Genomic DNA, 20,092 nt, shown 5'->3' on the forward strand with positions numbered 1-20,092 from the left:
ATCTGATAGGTGCATTTAATTTACTTATATGTCCTTAGTGTATGGTACTACATGCATGTGGGGCCTGAAAAATAAATGCTACTAGTGAGCTGCAGCACTTATTGTGCCTCCCACTAAAATAGCTTGTAAAACATACCTCAGGCCTGCCACTGCAAACTGTAGTGTAGTTTTAAACTGCCATTTCGATCTGGCAAAATAAACCTGTTGCCAGGCATAAGCCTCCCATTTTATTACTTCTGAATCACCCATCAGGTAGACCTTAAAGGCTCATATGTCAGGGTGCGTGGTATGTAAAAAGTAGGACACATGCGATTAAGCTTCACATGTCCTAACAGTGAAAAACTCCTGCAATCATGTTCCTTGTTGTAAGGCTATCTCCCTCATAGACAAACAATGGGCTACCTTATTACAATTAATGTGCGATTACTTCAGGTTGGCAACAGAACAGACATCCTTCTTCCACTCAATTAGTTTGTAATTTAAAATCCTCTTTAATGGTAAAGTCAGAGCTACTAATCAGCAATACAGCAATGATTTCATTTGAGATGTCATCAGTGAAGTCATAAATCTGTCATAGAGCATGTCATGAGTGATGTAATATTGAGGTCAGAAGCAGTGCATAGTGGGGACAAAAATTATAGTTAGCTCTGCTAACTATAACTAGAGAATTTCTGTTTTTTTAGCTCAAAACATTAGTGTTATCACTGACATATTCCCCTAACTAGAATGTCATTTTTATCTGTTTGTTTTTTTAAACTAAAAGAGATCTTTTTATCATACCTAACTATAACGATACTGTGACCTTGAGTTTTTCAGTGAGTATACATATATGTATATATACATACATATATATATTATATATATATAATATATATATGTATATATACATAAATACACACATATATATATGTATTAAAGCACATGCATTCTGTATCAAGAGACAGCTTTCTCCCAAATTTTGTGTAATTCTATTCATCCATTTTTTAAGTATCGCTGTCCTATGGAAAACTGCAAGGGGAAAAGGCGTTATGGGACCGCCTCCCCTTTTTCTCAACCCTGCTTGACAGATCACCCAAACTTTCCAGAAAGGAGCTGAGGTGGATGGGATTTTCTGTTAGAAAGTTTTGTGAAGATTCTCCAAACGGTGCTAAAGTATTAGCAAACCAAAAAAAAAATGTTTCCTTTGGAAACATGGTACTAACTATCCCCACTCAGTGGCAACTGCCACGGGGTAATGTATTTCTTACAGAGGTGCAGTTGCACAGGAAATCCTAAATACTTTTACCCTCCCAACTGACCATGCACTGCAAACCTGGAGTCAATAAAGTATAGTTGGACACCTAAGAGCAAGCCAAATGTGGTGCAGATCACTCACATGCTTAAAAGGATAAAAGGGTGTCCCACTTAATTTTTTCACTCACCAGTGGAATGGGAATATGCACGGTAAACCTTTCTGCATACATAATTACACTGAATTAATTGTTGCCTAATATTTATGAAATATAGCCTTGCACTTATTTGGTTCTTTGGTAAAGATCAGTTAAACTGTTTCAGAAATATGAGACAAATGTGAGTGTCAAGTGCGCACATCAGAGTATGCATGTTTTTAATATTCTTCACAGTCTCATTGATCACAAACAGTAGAACGTAGGGCATGTGCACACAGCTCACAGCTCACTTGTACCCACTGTCTTGTCCATGTACCCCACCAACATTGAATACCCAGAGTATCTGAGTATTAACACTGTCAATCTCTATTGTTAGACCCAACAGCACAGCTACCAAGGACCATCACATGCCATATGTCCAAATGGTGTATGTAAGTCTTGCAATATACAAAAAGAATCCCAGGACTCATGGTGTGTGTCAGTGTGTATATGAATGCACAAACCTAAATGCAGTCTGCATATAGCTATGTAATACCCAAGATGTGTATAGTGTATGTATTAGAGAGAGTTACTTGACTGCAACTCCCAGGATGCACTGTTTCTGTTACTGCAAACAGCAGCACAGTGTCCACTTGCCCAAAGACCCCTGTTTGTCATGTCCCAAATTAAGTTAACTCACCTGGGAGGATAACAGTTATCTAGTGTGTGTAGTAGACAGAGTGACCTGACTGCAAATGCCAGGAGGCACTGTTTCTGTTACTGCAAACACCAGCACAGTGTCCATTTATCCAAAGATCCCTGCTTGTTGTCTCCCAAATGAAGTGTACTCACCTGGTGGGATGACATTTGTCTAGTGTGTGTAGTAGAGAGAGTGGTCTGACTGTAACTCCAAGCAGTCCCTGTTTCTGTTACTACAAACACCAGCCCAATCTGCACTTGTCCAAATGCCCCTGTTTGTCATTTCCCAAATGAAGTTTAATCACCTAGGCGGATAAGATTTGTCTAGTGAATGAAGTAGAGAAAGTGACCTGACAGCAACTCCCATCAGGCCCTGTTTCTGTAACTCCAACCACAAGCCCAGTGTTCACTTGCTTAAATATTCCTTTTTATTAACTCTCAAATTAGGTGTACCCACCTGGGAGGATACCATTTGTCATGTGTTGGGAAGTACAGGGCGTGACCTGACTGCAGGGTCCAATAGGCCCTGTTTCTCGAACTCCAAACACCAGCCCAATGGTCACTTGTCCATATACCCCTGATTGTTAACTAAAAAATTAGGTGTAGTCACCTGGGGGGGTGGGTCAGGCCTTGTGCCTGTAACTCCACACACCAGCCCACCCTGCACTTGTCCAAAGATCCCTGTTTGTCAGCTCCCATATGAAGTTTACTCACATGGGAGGATTTTATTTGTACAGTGTGTGAAGTAGAGGTAGTCACTTGACTGTAACTCCCAGCAGGCCCTGTTTATGTAACTCCAAACACCTGCACTGTGCTTACTTGTCCAAAGACCCCATTTGGCAACTCCCAAATGAAGTATACTCTCCTAGGAGTGACAAGCACAGATCATGCACAAATCAGAAACTTTTCTGTTGACATAGCTCCATCTAGACTTGCTAACCCAAGATGAAATTATTGAGGACAGGAATGACACCTTACCCAGTGTGTACGACAAGTATTACTAAGGCCTCAAGATGCATCACCAGATTGGTAGCAGCAGCAGACACATTGACACAGCACTGTGCACATGAGAACAAAGTCCTGGGTCTGCCTGCTTCACAACCAACTAGGCCTTCAAACGGTCAAAGCCATATCTTGCACAGCCACTGTTTTGCCTGCACTGGTGGAAAGATGTAATTGTCAGGCCATCCTGCCAAGTGCAACTGATCTGCACATCTCAGCAGCTGCTTGAGTCAAATTGGGTTGGTATGCTTCACACATGTCATGACAATAGACCCAATACCATGGTTACTTGCCACAATTGGATTACTTACAACTTAACTTTGTACAAGATGGCGGCTTACTGTAACTCTAAACTGTTGGAGGTAGATGTCACAATACAACCAGTAACATTGTACATTTTATATCAACAGGTCTAGCTGCTGCTGGGCACACAGAGGCCATGGAACAGACACAAACCCTGGATAAAGTCAGTAAAGACAACACTCCTGGACTTGTGGACATGGAGGACGGTTCTGGCCCATCTGGGCAACCTGGTCAGATGGCAACAGCGAGTCTCACTGTGCCCACAACATCACCTCCTAGCCCTTTTGCAACATGGTCAACCATTCACCCCCATCCCGTGCCCCTAGCATAGGGTATACCATCTTGTGCCCCCAAGTCCTGGATCCTGAGTTGCAGCGCAACACTTCAGACAATGAGGGTCCAGGACCCAGTTGGAGAGGGCACCCTGTGGCAAGGGCATAGGCCCATGGGGGTAGGGTGCATGGGAGGGATGTCGTGGGCCAGTGGGGTGAGGCCACTGGGGCTGCTCTTGACTAGGAGACAATCAGCCACATCTTGGGGTCTATCAGGAGTCCCAAGGCGTGATAGGCCAGGCGTTGACCGAACTCCGGGAAATCAAGCAGCTACAGAAGAACATGCATAGGGACTCGCGGGAACAGATGGAGGCCCACAATAACAACGTGGCCTCCCTAACAGGGGTGCTGAGGGACATACACACCACCTTCAGCAGGGCTTTTTTTTAAACCAGGCTTCCCCTTCCTTTGTCACATCAATAGCGGTTCCATCAACATAGGTGCCAGCCACTGGAAGGGTGGCCCTGCCAGAGGATCAACAAGCCCCAGACACTCCTGCCTCTGTAGCAGCAGATACCCCCACAAGCGGGGATGTCCAGCAAAGAATCCAAGAGGTGTGGCATAATGTATGCAATGGGGGTGTTCCCTTGTTGGGGGGGCTGAAAAAAAGGCGCAAAAAAGCAAAGAGATTTCTTTGTGTCATTTGTTCTGCACTTTTAACGCCTTCAGAGAGCAGGCGTTGAAAGGAGGTACACAATTGTTTACAATGGGCCTAAATGGGCTTTGCAGGATTAGCGTCAACATTTTTTATGCTAATCTCGCAAAGCTCCAAACTAGCTAAAAAAAATCTGGTGCTAGTTCCCTAACTACCCCCATGGTGCACCATATCTGGGGCCAGCTTTAGCGCTGGCGGTGCCCTGTGCAACAGTCTTTTTTGGCACCCCCTATCCCATGACCACCTCCTTGGATTCCCTAATTGCCACCCAGAAAATGTGCCCCTCATCTCTCCATAGGTCCTTTTTCACATACATTCATCTGTTTTAAAGTGCTTGTAAAGACTGGCTTTACTAATCCACTCAGCTATCCACATAAAATATAGTTCTGTTCTATGTAGCAGGCATATTAACCCTCTATGCTAATTTATGATGAGTCAAAGCTGGCGCTAGACAAAACTCTTGTCTCTCTCCCTAGTAGGAACATTAATCACAAGAGGCATCTTGAGATTTGAATTTCTTCCTGAAGGCTGGACGCACAAGGAACGTTTTAGCAGGTGCTTTTAAATCGCAAGTTTCTAAGTTATTGCTAAACACAGTACCCTCCTGACTTTAGCGCCCCCCCCCCCAATCCAGGTCAACACCCGGTGCAGCCACACTGCTCTCACTGCCCAAAAGGCAGCCTTAACTGTATCTTAAATTCGGCACACACATGGTGGAATTAAGGGGGCGCTAAGGGGCACAGGAAAAGTGCACTGTACTGGGTACAGTGCCACTTTTCTTAAATCTGGCCCAAAGTGTGTTACTAGCTGCTGTGAAACCAAGGGTTTAGGGGCCATGAGCACGGTGTCGTCAGCATAGAGGAGGGCGGGGCAGGTTGGTGTCCAATTTGCGGCAAATTTTTGCATTCATCAACTAGCACCCTACCCAACTTATCTATATAGAATGAGAAAAGGAAGGGTGCAAGGACGCAACTCTGCCTCACTCCCTTCTCTATGTTAAATGGCCGGGTACACTTGCCCTTAATTCCATACCGCACCCTCGCCCTACACCCTTGGTAAAGTTGTCTACGAAAGTGTACTATGAGGTATCCACACCAAGATCCGTAATAATTCACCACAACGTATTATGAATCACACAATCAAATGCAGATAATAGGTCGACGAAGACTAAAAACAGGCTACCCTGTTTAATTAGACAATATTTCTCAATCAGCATCTTTAGGTTAAGAACCTGCTCGATTGATCCAACTCCAGTTTGGAACCCCTACTGTATGTTGGATAAAATATTAATATTTTGTGCCCAAATCTGTAATCTATCCAGGACAATATGTCCATCCACCTTGAACAGAAAGTCTAATAATGAGATTGGCTGGTAGCAGGCTGGACTATGCCGGTCCCCCTTTTTATAAATAGGAACAATGAGCAAATATTACCATTTTTCAAAGAAGCCTACTCGAAAACAGGCCTCTAAAGCCGGAATAAGTAGAGGTTCCCAAAGAGAAGTATTAGCTTTAAATAGGTCTACAGGAATGGAGTCAGGGCCCAGAGCCTTCCCACCTTTACTAGCATTTATGGGTTTGACAACTTCATCTAATGTGAATGAAAGACTGATAGGAAGATAGGAGGAAACAGCTAGACTGCTAACCGGTACCTTGTGGCCACAGTTACCCGGCCGATCTAAAGAGTTAGAATAAATGCCTAAAAAATGGGATATCCAGTTTTACTCATTGACTGTGATTTCCAAGCATGGCCCAGAATTAATTACACGCCAAAATGCAGAATTATCTTTACTGTAGCTGGCCTCGTGCAGTAAATCTCAAAGCTTCCTCCCTTAAACCTTTTCTTCGCTTCTTCAACGCTAACTTATCATTTTTCCTGGCAGACCAAATTTCGTATGAACTTTTAATGTTCCATGCGCTTTGGAACACGGCCCACTAACCCACCCCTTAATCTTGTGTTTAGTACCCCTTCTAACAACCAATAGGTCATCCTGAACCCCACTTGCAATCATCTGGACAGCTGCTAAAACTCTTTCGGGACATATATCATTTTCTAAACAGACCTCAAAAGCCTTATTTCCATTTATTAGCTGTTTTAAAAACTCCTAGGGGTCAATTTGGGACCATCATAAAGAGTAATCATTGATACTCGCAATATCCATATTGCCTATTGTGCAATAGTTTTAGTTGGACATCTGAGTTATTGTATCTTTAGTCAAAAGATCAAGATTGATGCTCTGTGGGTGGTGGTCACTACAGGTGTTATGATGGGTAATTAATTGCCGCCTTTTCCATTATATGTACACCTGAAAGGAGCTGGCGGGATACAAATTTCATTACAAAAGGCTAGATCATAGTTGAATAGGAGATCATTTAATTTATCGTCGTAGTAACTATTTGAGAAGTGTGATTGATCAGAGCTCTCACTGTCAATTAGACCACATATCTTTTCTGATGGTTTGGTGCACAATTCGATGCTGAAATTCCCACCCCACAACATAATCACGTCCTTACTAGTACCAGTGTCGATGATTTCGAGATCTTTGTCCAATTGACACAAAACGGATTTTATATCCACCTTTCCCACATTATTATAGAAATGAATTACTGCTAACACACATCTAGGTAAACGTTCAGCAGTGACAATCTGGTAGAAGATTTTAGATACAATTCCATCTCCCAGAGTTGGACGGTACAGCAGGTGTGTGGAAAGTCCTGCATCCATTTAAATGAACTGGATTAACTGCCCAAGTCTCCTGGAGACAGAGTATTTTATATTTAGTACCAAATCAACCCATTCGGCCATTGTGCACTTATTTTGTAATAATATATGTAAGTTATGTATAATATAACACCTCAATTAGAGCAGTATCAAGAGTATCTTTGAGACCAGTGCAACTCTTGGAAGAATAATGGTTTGATCCATTGGTGGCAGCAGGCCTACGCCCTGGAGTTCCGATGTCACGGATAACATAGAGGCTGGTGCATCTTTCAGAAGGATTATGTATCAGCCCATTAAGAGCAACAGACCCACAGCCTGGGGATCCAGTCATTAGGCAGGATTCCAACGAGTCAATCCACATCCTTCAGATCTGCTAAGTTCGCAAAATGATTGCTAGTGGTGATAGGGAGGGGCCCAATAAGTCCCTTGTTAGGAATCAAGGACCATTTAGGAGCCTCCCAATCACTCACTGATTGGTACAAGTAACCAAGGGGTAATAAAGATATACGGTTTGGGGATACCGCAAGAGAATCCGCTCTGTCTCATAAGGCTTCCACCAAACGGGGTGTCTTAAAAGACAAGACCATGTAGTCTCCTTGCAGTGTTTTTTGCCCTCCCCCAACCCATTTCACTCTCTTAACCATCTTCATGTCCTCAAACTGGTCATGTATTAGCCCCATTTTATTCCCCGCCCAATGCAATGCTTTATTTCTCAGTGAGGCCCAGGATTATTTTGCTGTTGGTGGCAATCTAGGGACATTAGGGAAAACCACCACATTGGGTGTAGCTGCAGGGGGTGGATCAAGAAATTCAGTAGCTCTCCCTGCCATACCAATCACTGCCATTTTTTTTGAAGGACTATGTGCCGATAGTGGGGCACTATTCTCTAAGGCTTGTGTTTTAGGGGAAGCCTGCAAGACGGGTTGATGACTTATAGTACTTAATATACAGCTATTATCGGCCATAGATCTACATGCCACTGAAGACTGATGTGCTACAGCTGTTGAACCCTGTGCCTCGCTAGGCGATGTATTTTCAGTAGCATTCCGCCCCATTGGAACTACCTGCAGGGTGTTGACTGTTTGCAGCAGTGGTCTAGTTTTTGGAGGATCTACACAGGTGGAGGCAAGACGCTCCACCTGAGTCACACTTACAGACAGGGAAGTCAAAGTGGTCTTAACAAAGGATTCCAATGATTGCACCAAGGTTACTAACTTCTTAATGTCATCAGATGAGGCCTTACCCGTTACTCTCTTGTTAGTGGGTTTCGCAGGAGCTAATTTAGTAGGTGATTTGGAATTAAACATCACAACCTGAACTTCCACTATCGTTCTTTCATTTGACTTAGGGTGAAACCCGGTGTCCTAGTGCGTTTTGATGGAGGCTCGGGGTCAAGCTCACAGGATAGACAATCAGAAATATTTTGAATGCATTCATTAATGCTCTTTCCTGTTATTGTCCCCACTCACTCAGTGGAGGGTGCATGGCACCCCCTCCGCACAGGTAGTTAAAGGCTCCTCCACACTTGTGATTTCCGTTTCTATGGCCACCATAGCCCCTGCAATGTAATTTATTAGGGAGGTGCATTGTGTTCCTACATTTTTAACCTTAGTGCTGAGAAAAGGAGGTATTCTCTTCCCCATCATCTGAAATAAATGCCTAATTACACACTATGTATCATGAGCGGCATTTATAATCTCCCCCCAATCCTAGGTCATCAAGACAGTGGAGGATTTGTCAATGGAATTACACTACCAGAATTAAAATAGCTGTGGGCATATATACCTAGGGTAGTTAGGCCCAGGTGAAAAACATTTTAGACACGCTTTCAAGGAGAAAAAATGTAGACACCTGAGCCGAGATGAAGCAATCATGAAAAGAAACACCACACTACGGTCCAACCCCCAAGCCATGCAATATCAGTTCAAGACGCCTCAAATCAAGTAAAAAGTCTGTGCAAATACTGAACAAATAAAATAAGCACTCTTAGAAGGTCTGTCAAAGCCTTCACATGAAATCACAGCTCAGGGCCAAGGGGAGTGGCTCTGTCCTGCATCTTGGTGTCGCTGATAGGCACAGGGTGGACTCCCCCTTTGCCCGGGCTTCGCCCAGGTGCTGTACATGTACGTTCTTAGCCGCAGGGGGAGAGACAGAGATTAAAAAAAGTACAAAGTGAGCGCCTCCCTCTCGGCGCAGCTGTAAAAGATCAGGCAACAACGAACCCCGGGATAGGGAGTCCCACTAGGGCGAGTCTATAGCAATGCTGGGCAGCCCTCAACCAACAAATGTGATCTGCGCCATGGGGGTAGAGGCAGCACTAAAAGCATGATGTGAACACCTCCCCCTCGGTGCAGCTGTAGAAGATCAGGCAGTGGTGCACCCTGGGACAGGGAGTCCCACCATGGCGAGTCTATAGCAATGCTGGGCAGCACCCAACCAACAAATGAATCCCACACTGTGGGGATAGAGCCAGCGCTATAAGCGCAATGTGAACACCTCCAATCTTGGCGCAGCTGTAACAGATCAGGCAGCAGTGCATCCTGGCACAGGGAGTCCAACCAGGATGAGTCTATAGCCCTTAACCAACAAATGGGTCCCACGTTGTGAGGGAGAGGCAGCACTATAAGCGCGATGTGAACGCCTACCCTTTGACGCAGCTGTAACAGATCAGGTAGTGGTGCAACCTGGGACAGGAAGTCCCACTAGGGCGAATCTATAGCAATGCTGGGCAGCCCCTAACCAACAAATGTATCCCGCACGGCGGGGGGAGAGGGAGTGCTATAAACACAATGTGAACACCTCCCCCTCGGTACAGCTGTAACAGGGAGTTCTACTAGGGCGAATCAATTGGAATGGTGGGCAGCCCCCAACCAACAAATGTGTCCCAAGCTGCGAGAGGAGAGGCAGCGCTATAAGTGAGATATGAACGCCTCCCCCTCGGCACAGCTGTAACAGATCAGGCAGCGGTGCAACCTGGGATAGGAAGTCCCACTAGGGCAAATCTATAGCAATGCTGGGCAGCCCCCAACCAACGAATGTGCTTGCAGAGGGAGAAGCAGCGCTGTAAGAGCGATGTGAATGCCTTCCCTTCAGTGCAGCTTTAACAGATCAGGCAGCAGTGCATCCTGGGATAGGGAGTCCCACCATGCGAATCTATGGCAATGCTGGGCAGCCCCCAACCATCAAATGCGTCCCGTGCCTTTGGGGGGAGGCAGCGCTATGAGCGTGAGGTGAACACCTCTCCCTAAGCGCAGCTCTAACATATCAGGCAGCAGTGCACCCTTGGACAGGGAGTCCCACCTGGGTGAGTCTATAGCAATGCTGGGCTGCCCACAACCAACAAATTACCTAGTAAGTATTTCATCTTGTGTTCGCCAATGTCAGCATGTATGGTATAGGCTTGTCCCCCTGATATGGATTGTCCATTCGTCTCATGTGTGAAAGCTAGAGTTATGTTTGTCCAGACATGGAGGATGTCCAAATGTGCTATCTTCCTTTTCATTTGACTGTGCATGTGTCCATTTTGCTGTTTGTACCTTGCAGCTACTTCAGCTAGATATATGGCCCATGCTGTTGCAGTTGTATGTGCTTTCTTCACTTGCGCTTCCACACTCTGCAGTTACGTATGTCACTTGGCTGTACTATTTTTTCATCTGAATACCTGAAGGTTCAGTTCCTGTGCAAATGCTGTTTTAGGGGCATGAGCAAACTTTGATGTGTCTCATTGCAGCATCCTTCCCTGAGTGTTCCTGATGCCCCCATCCCTATTGTGGCAGGCATTGTTTGCATAGTGAGCTTTGTAAATTTGCATCTCAAACTATTGTGTATCCCACTGTCCTTCCATTGTGTTGCAATGTGGGTGATGTGTGGGTGCATTGCAGGTCTGTTTCATGGGTGGGGTGTTTGTGTTCCATGACATATTCATACATATGTGTGTTCATTCTGATGACAGTACATGGCATGTGTGCAATGTGAGGGTATCAGTTGAATTGGTAGATGTGATGTTATTGTGTTGTTGCAGTTGTGTGATACAATGTTGTGTACACTTTGCTGTCTATGTGCCTGAGCCTGAGATGAGCAGACGTGTGTTTCTGTGTAGTGTTGCAGTACAGTGTCAGTGATCTGCCCAAAAAGGGTGTTTTATGGCTGTGAATGTGTCATTCATTGTGAATGACTCTGACTGCATACCTAATGATACGTGTACTTGGTGCCCATAGTGTGAGCCACATAGCCTGTGGACGACGGCGTGACACTCTGTTGTTGAGCATAATGACACAAGTATGAGTGTGTACTTACTGTCAGTTGCGACATGGCGGTGTGGATTTTGTGCACCAGCGGCAGGACATGTGTGATGGCCTTCATGGAGGCACAAGACGTGTAATGCTGCCTGCAGATGAGTTGGTTCCTTTATGCTCTCCGTTTCCGCCTGCTAAGATGTGGTGGCTGGACCGTCACGGTCACGTTGGTGGCGAGCAACATCATAATGAGTCCAGCAGAAACAAAGGCTCTGTCAGCCTGTTTGTCCTATCTTATCACTGCAGTGATATGTGCTGCCTGGTGGTGCTGGCGCTACTCTGGTGATCTTTGCTTATTCCTATTGCCTAAGGACTGGGTGGGGTGAATACAACCCATACCCTGACCCCTTGAGCAAAAGCGTCATTAAAAGTGAGTGCCATTGCCTCTTGGCAAAGGATGAGGTGGGTTTATTCAAAACTTCCTGTCCATTCTTGGAGGGGGGGATGGTCCAATCATTACCCCATTTCCCACATTGCCCAAATCTTGGAAAGCTGTCAAATTAAAATCTTCTTGCAGGGCCTAATGGTGAGGAGTTGGAAAAATACCCCCTTCCCCCACTCACTTTGACCAAGGGTGAGAGGGGTGAAAATATCTTACTTCTCCTACTGCACTGCTCAAGCACAGGTGAGACTGTGCAAGGGTGCATATTTAGAGATGACCAAGATTATTGGGCCAAACCTTTGAACACCCTCTTCAATTACTGTTTATACCATTCGGTGGTCCCAGAGGCATAGAAAGGGTCAATATTGCACCCAATTTATAAAAAAAAGGAGACTTCAATCTTCTAGAAAACAATAGGCTAATGGACCTTCTGGGAGTGGATGGGAAAGCCTATTCAAGGGTGCTGCTACAAGAACTGGAAAAATAGATAGCAGAGAATAAGATTATACCAATATATCAAACTGGCTTCAGACCAAGCTCTTCCACCTTAGACAACTTGCTCGCCATCTCATATTTAGGTCAGAAAGCACTGAAATCATCGGCACAGCTGCTGTACGCTTGCTTTACAGACTATAGTGCAGCCTTTGATGGAGTAGTGCGCCATATCGTCTGGAAGAAGCTAGCGGCATGGGGGATACCAAGGAAACTCCTCACCTCCATAATCTCATTATGCTCCAACTCCTGGGTGAAAATCTCATCACAAACTCACCTGTGACCAGAAACATTTACACCAATAAAGGTTTAAAACAGGATTGTGTCATTGCACCCACCCTTTTTAACCTGTATACGGCAGACTTGGGAGTGGAATTATTGAAAAGAAACACACTTCCCCCGAAACTGGGGAATATAGCGCTCCCCATAATACAATACGCAGACGACCTGGTGCTTCTTGCACAGACTAGAATAGGCTGAAAAGGGGTATGGAGATATTGCACAGATACAATGAAAAGAATGATTTAAGGGAGAAAGCAGCAAAAACCAAGGTGTTGATCTTTGGGCATCAGGCCAAAAAACACCAAAGAGAGTGGAAGCTTGGTTCACTAACAATAGACACAGAAGATACATACCACTACCTTGGATCTGGCTATCAAATACAGGGAAAATATCACACCAGGTAGAAGCAATAGGAACTAAGGCGGAAAGAGCTACCTATGCCTTAACAAAACTCCACTTTCAGCTATGGTCACCAACACCTCAGGCAATCGGAAGGGTCATTAAAGCAAAACTACTCCCGGCTATCACCTACGGGCATTTGGCATTCCCTGGCAGGACAACTGCATTTTTAGAAAAGTGCCAGATGAGAGCCTACAAAAGGATATTTCAGACCCTATCTTAACCAGACATGCAGGGTTACATTTAGAGTTTAATATAACAAAAATGGATGCCCTGTGTAAAATGGATATAATTAAGCTCTTCCATGGTATCTGTAGGGCCAATCAGGACAGCCTGAGGGGTTCCCTGAACATAATCTTTTTGGATAAAGCTGGCAGTTGGGCTATCTACCTCAGGCAAGCCGAGGAATATTTCAACTTAGTTTCCACCTATTCGCTGGACCCTCTTATATCAAAGGCTCTCCTAAAAAAGACTTTGAAAGACCAGGGCATACAAATATCTAGAGTAAATGACATAGCCGTAATAAAGAATATCACCAGAGCAGAGGGCATGGCTGAGTCGTACTTGTCCAACAATGTCCAACCATACATGAAAACAGCTTTGGAAGCCCAAACTTTTCAGAATATTTTGTCAATGCGTCTCCCAAAACTCCCTGTTAGGGATTTTAGATGTAATTTGAAGCCTGCATGGGGTGTTTCTCAGGATTGTGCACTCTGCAAATACCATACTGAATCTATAAGACACCTGGTATGTTGCTGTCCACAATTGGCCTCGGAGAGACGCCTTCTACTGAAACCGCTTTTCCTGAAATATGGAGGGAGATTATGCTCTGATGCCATAAAGGTAAATATTCAGGGCCGATATTCCAATGGAACTTGCTGGCTATGGGACTAGCCCTACAGAATGCCTAGAGTCTCCAACGTGCAGAAACGAAAAAGGAAGAGGCAGCCACCAAAGAAACAGAATTAACGAAGTGGCTTACTGACCCATGAAATACCCACAATAGCATTAGACTTCGAGCTAGACATTGGACTGGCAGGACAGTCTGGGCGTCCCTGTTCGAACTTCAGAGCATATTATTGTGTATTATTACTGTGCTTAACGTGCATTTTTTACCTATGGTAAGCTCCTTGATAGTTTGAGATTCTCAGCTAGACTTTCGAACGATAGGCTAGACAGGGAATTCTTGTCCCTTTTCTTCTTGCAGCTCTCACCAGTATGCATTATTTTACTTGGTCTTACTCTGACTATCTTATTCTTCAGTCGGTAGGGAAGTCTGGCATAGGCAATCATGGGGGCGTCTGTGGTCCGCACATTAATGGATGAAACTTTGCGATAACTTCATGCACTTCCTATTATTGGCACCTCAGTTCTAAGTTTTTAGATACAGTATGACTGTTAATTTTATTAGACATTATGATCGCCTTTGCTAGAGCATCTACATAGACATACACTAGGATGAATAACAAGGACAGGCTTCTGATTCTAGCATACTTTGCACTCTTCACACTGACACTTGCAATCATATGCAGTGAGGTTGTGGAGATTGCATATGCCTAGAAGTATTTTATGGGAATGTATTTGTACTGTATTTTATGCAATGGTTTTAAGTAATTATGCAATAAAAGCTACTACTACTACTAGGTGAGACTATGCACTGAAGCCCTCTGACCCTGCCAAATGGTTGCTTAAAAAAAACAACAAGGCTGAAAGCAATACAGTGCTGCGGGCCATGGAGGAGAAAGTGAGATGGCATCTGTAGGAGGCTGGCCTGGCTTATAGTGGGTACCTTGTGGTATTTACACCTTGTACCAGGTCCAGTTATCCCTTTTTAGTAGAATAGAGGTGTTTCTAGCAGCTTAGGCTGTTTGAGGTAGCTATGGCAAGGCAGCTGAGGCTGAACTAGGAGACATGCAAAGCTCCTACTATACCACTTATATCATATAGCACTATATCACAAGAAAACACAATACTCAGAGTTACTAAAAATAAAGGTAAAGGTACTTTATGTTAGTGACAATATGCCAAAAGTATTTCAGAGGATACCCTCACTTAGGAGGTAAGTAATATACACAAATTATATGTACACAAACCAAAATCAGGCAAGTAACAGTAAGAAAAGTAGTGCAAACAATGTAGAATCACAATAGGATGCAATAAATAGAAATAGGCCTATAGGCCTAGAGGCAACACAAACCATATACTCCAAAAGTGGAATGCGAATCACGAATGGACCCCAGGCCTATGGTAGGTTGTAGAGGGTCGCTGGGACTGTGAGAAAGCAGTAAGGGTGTCCAAAATACCCCACCCCAAGACCCTGAAAAGTAGGAGTAAAGTTACCCTACTACCCCAGAAAGACACTATAGTCGAGATAGGGGATTCTGCAAGAACAACAACGGCTACCAAAGCACTGAAGACGTATTCCTGGACCTGAGGACCTGTAAAGGAAAGGGGCCAAGTCCAAGAGTCACGCAAGTGTCCAGGGGGGCAGGAGCCGACTAAACCCCGGATGAAAGTGCAAAAGGGCTGCATCTGGGTGGAAGAAGCCAAAGATTCTGCAACAGCAGAAGGTGCCAGGAACTTCTCCTTTGGTCAGAAGATGTCCCACGGCGTGCTGGAGGATGCGGAGTTGTTTCCACACAGAAATACCACAAACAAGCCTTGCTAGCTGCAAGAGTCTTGGTTGAGGATTTTGAGTGCTGCTGGGGCCCAGAAAAGAACAGGTTGTCGCCCCTTAGAGGAAGAGACAGAGGGGGCACTCAGCAACTCAGAGAGCCCTCACAGAAGCAGACAGCACCCGCATAAGTACTATAACAGGCACTTAGAAGACCTGAGGACAGCAGTTGACTCAGAGTCACAACAGAGGGCCCCATGACGTCAGAGTCCAACTCAGTGAGTTGGGCAATGCAGGACGGAGTGCTAGGGACCCAGGCTAGGGTGTGCACAAAGGAAGTCTTGGAAAAGTGCACAGAAGCCAGAGCAGCTACAGATCACGCAGTACAAAGGATTACTGTCTGGCGCGGGGAGGCAAAGACTTACCTCCACCAAATTTGGTCAGAAGGGCCACTGGACTGTGGGAGACACTTGAACCCAGCTCCTGTGTTCCAGGGACCACGCTCATCAGGATGAGAGGGGACCCAGAGGACCAGTGATGCAGAAGTTTGGTGCCTGCGTTAGCAGGGGGAAGATTCCGTCGACCCACAGGAGATTTTTTCTTGGCTTCCAGTGCAGGGTGAAGGCAGATTGCCCTCAGAGCATGCACCACCAGGAAACAGTTGAGAAAGCCAGCAGGATGAGGCGCTACAATGTTGCTGGTAGTTGTCTTGCTACTTTGTTGCGGTTTTGCAGGCGTCCTGGAGCAGTCAGCGGTCGATCCTTGGCAGAAGTCGAAGAGGGAAGTGCAGAGGAACTCTGGTGAGCTCTTGCATTCGTTATCTGAGGAATAGCCCAGAGGAGAGACCCTAAATAGCCCAAAAAGGAGGATTGGCTACTGAGAAAGGTAAGCACCTATCAGGAGGGGTCTCTGACGTCACCTGCTGGCACTGGCCACTCAGAGCTGTCCATTGTGCCCCAACACCTCTGAATCCAAGATGGCAGAGGTCTGGGACACACTGGAGGAGCTCTGGGCACCTCCTCTGGGAGGTGCTGGTCAGGGGAGTTGTCACTCCCCTTTCCTTTGTCCAATTTCGCGCCAGAGCAGGGCTGGGGGATCCCTGAACCGGTGTAGACTGGCTTATGCAGAGACGGGCACCATCTGTGCCCATCAAAGCATTTCCAGAGGCTGGGGGAGGCTACTCCTCCCCAGCCCTTCACACCTATTTCCTCTCTCAGAGGAAATTCTTTGTTCTGCCTTCCTGGGACCAGGCTGCCCAGGCCCCAGGAGGGCAGAAACCTGTCTGAGGAGTTGGCAGCAGCAGCAGCTGCAGTGGAGACCCCGGAAAGCAAGTTCGGCAGTACCATGATCCTAGACATGTTACATGGCCATGTTCGGAGTTACCATGGTGACGCTACATATAGGTATTGACCTATATGTAGTGCACACGTGTAATGGTGTCCCCGCGCTCACAAAGTCCGGGGAATTTGCCCTGAACAATGTGGGGGCACCTTGGCTAGTGCCAGGGTGCCCACACACTAAGTAACTTGGCACCTAACCTTCACCAAGTGAGGGTTAGACATATAGGTGACTTATAAGTTACTTATGTGCAGTGAAAAATGGCTGTGAAATAACGTGGACGTTATTTCACTCAGGCTGCAGTGGCAGTCCTGTGTAAGAATTGTCTGAGCTCCCTGTGGGTGGCAAAAGAAATGCTGCAGCCCATAGGGATCTCCTGGAACCCCAATACCCTGGGTACCTAGGTACCATATACAAGGGAATTATAAGGGTGTTCCAGTGTGCCAATGAGAATTGGTAAAATTAGTCACTAGACTGCAGTGACATTTTTGAAAGCAGAAAGAGAGCATAAACACTGAGGTTCTGGTTGCAGAGCCTCAGTGAGACAGTTAGGCACCACACAGGGAACACATACAGGGCATACATCATGAGCACTAGCGTCCTGCCTGGCAGGATCCCATTAACACATAGGCAAAAACAAACATAAATACAGTGAAAATGGGGGTAACATGCCAGGCAAGATGGTACTTTCCTACAGCATCCATTCCTGAATTCTGTTTCATTTGGGAACAGGGTTCAAGAGCAATAAATGCTGGGGACAGAGAGGCACACAGAGGGCTGTCCACACATGCTGTCATTCGCCCACTCTCTTATACCAATACACTGACCATTATAGGTCCACATAACCAACATTCCACAACAACGCACCCATTATTCAACCTCTCAACATGTCATGATCCAACACCCCACTACTATTCTCCCACTCAACCTACATCATACGACACAGGACCCACCATTACACATCTACACAATCCACATCTTACACCAACTCATACACCACCATACAAGTTAAATCATACAGCCACAGACCCACTTTCATATGCCAACACAGCCACCATCAGTGCCCAACCCAATAAAAACTGATTTTGTAACCAGACCACCAATATCGTACACCAACACATCCACAACTTATGCCCACACAATTACCATGATACATGAACATGCTGACTATCACACTGACGTATGACCACCATCATATGCTAATACACCCAATGTATACCATACATCAATACATCCACTATCATATGTGCACACAATGAAAATAGAGGCCAACACATACAATCGCCATACACAATACAAACGCCAACAAACCCACCATGAAACGTCTAACATAACCATTTTATGACAACACACAAAAGCAAAAAAAAAAGCTACAAAATTACATTTTCTAAAAAGCTATGGATGGAAGGGCGTTAAAGTAGACAAATAATGAAACAGTTACTTCTCATTAAAAAAAAATGTGCTAAGTAATGTGCTACCTATACCTCGTGTGACAACACACATTCCACATCGTTTACCAACCATCAAATAGGCCAACAGACCAAACACAATGCATTCATCGAGCCACAATTTGCAAGTGCTTACCAGTGTCACTTCCACGATCTTATTCACACCAACAACTAAGTCACGCTATAATCCATCCTTAAACAAACATATTAATGTAAACAGTGATTCTCTCAGACCAGTTTTATAAATCGGCAGGTATGTAATGTATTCACTCCCTGCTCTTCTTTAATTTGAATGGGGAAGTATCCGAACTTAGCAGGGCGCAGTTCTGTTGATGGCATAGTACTGGCACTTGCAAGGAGCAAATAATTGGTCTGGGATAGTGCGTCCATGCAGTTCTTTTTTTCCGTTTCGAGAATTGCCTTCAACGCAAGTCATTTTCTTTTCCTCGAACAGTCACTGGGTGCAAGTTTAGGTTAACTTAGTACAAAGGGCTGGATCAGGAGATGAACGTAACAATTTGTGAATGTCGTGCATTTTCATCTTTTATAACAAAGCTACTGTTAACATTAACCTTTAACTCCATTAGAAGTTTGCTTTATAGCTTTTTAAGGGTGTATGTCTCAAGCACATTGGATTTCCACAGCAAGGAAGGATCAAATTATGCAGCAGATTTGACTAACAGATGTGAGACGAAAAGAATAATTATGCAGGGCAATGCAGCACATTTTGTGGCGACATTGCATCATTATTTTGTCATTTTAACACGTTAACATTGTATAGGCATGTCATTATTATCAATGTAACACCTAAATACAGCAATCAACAACTATAAGACAAGACGCTCTGAGTAGCGTCTTCAGTAACTTGATCTGTTTGAGCTAAAAACTATTTTCTTTTGTTAAAATTTGAAAATTATGCAGTAGATAACATTATGTGGTAAGTGTGGCAAACCCATATGTATGCAGAAAATGCAGTACAACAGAATTGCATATCTCCAGTGGACCATTAATATGCATTTTACACAGTGACGGTCCCGATTGTGTAGTTATATTTATGTCAGGGTTTCCATAGGAAGAGCATTGTTTGTTTTGCTAACAACTCTGATGTCTTTTGAGGAATCTTCACAATTTTTATTTTTTTAAACTACATTAACTTCAGTGCCTTTGTGGAAAGTTTTGAGGGGAACTGTCAAGGGGGAGCCAAGAAAGAGGGATGTCTCAACACAATGATTTGCCATGTTAATTCCCATAGGAAGCTGAGTGAAATTACACAATATCTGGCAGAAATGTAGACCTTCACATAGAAAGTGTGTCTTTTGTTACTGGTTATTTGGTGTAAATCTTTTCAGACATTTGTGAGAAATTTGCATTTATAGGTGCTTAAAGCGGTCATAAAATGGTAAGAAAATAGGCATTTCTGGAATCTTGGTGTCCAGATATGCTCTGAGTAGCCATCCTTAAAGAGGACTAGTCAATCCTGATTGACTGGCCACAACCTGAACAATATATTACAGCAGCATTACAGGACTCAGGGACATGGTCACTGCATCCTGAAAATAAAATAAAAACATATATAAGGGAGCATGCGGGGGTTCCAAAGGATGGCCACAACTTAGACAACAGTTTGTGGCAACCTTCACAAGAATCAGGTTCATGGTTCCCATTGACATGCATTGTCAACGAATAGCAGGTACAGAGCATCACATAAAGGAGTACATCTAAAGGGTGATAACCGATTGTAGTCCGAATATAAATCATTTGCT

Source organism: Pleurodeles waltl, chromosome 2_2 (assembly GCF_031143425.1).
Source record: "Pleurodeles waltl isolate 20211129_DDA chromosome 2_2, aPleWal1.hap1.20221129, whole genome shotgun sequence".
Taxonomy (NCBI): Eukaryota; Metazoa; Chordata; class Amphibia; order Caudata; family Salamandridae; genus Pleurodeles; species Pleurodeles waltl.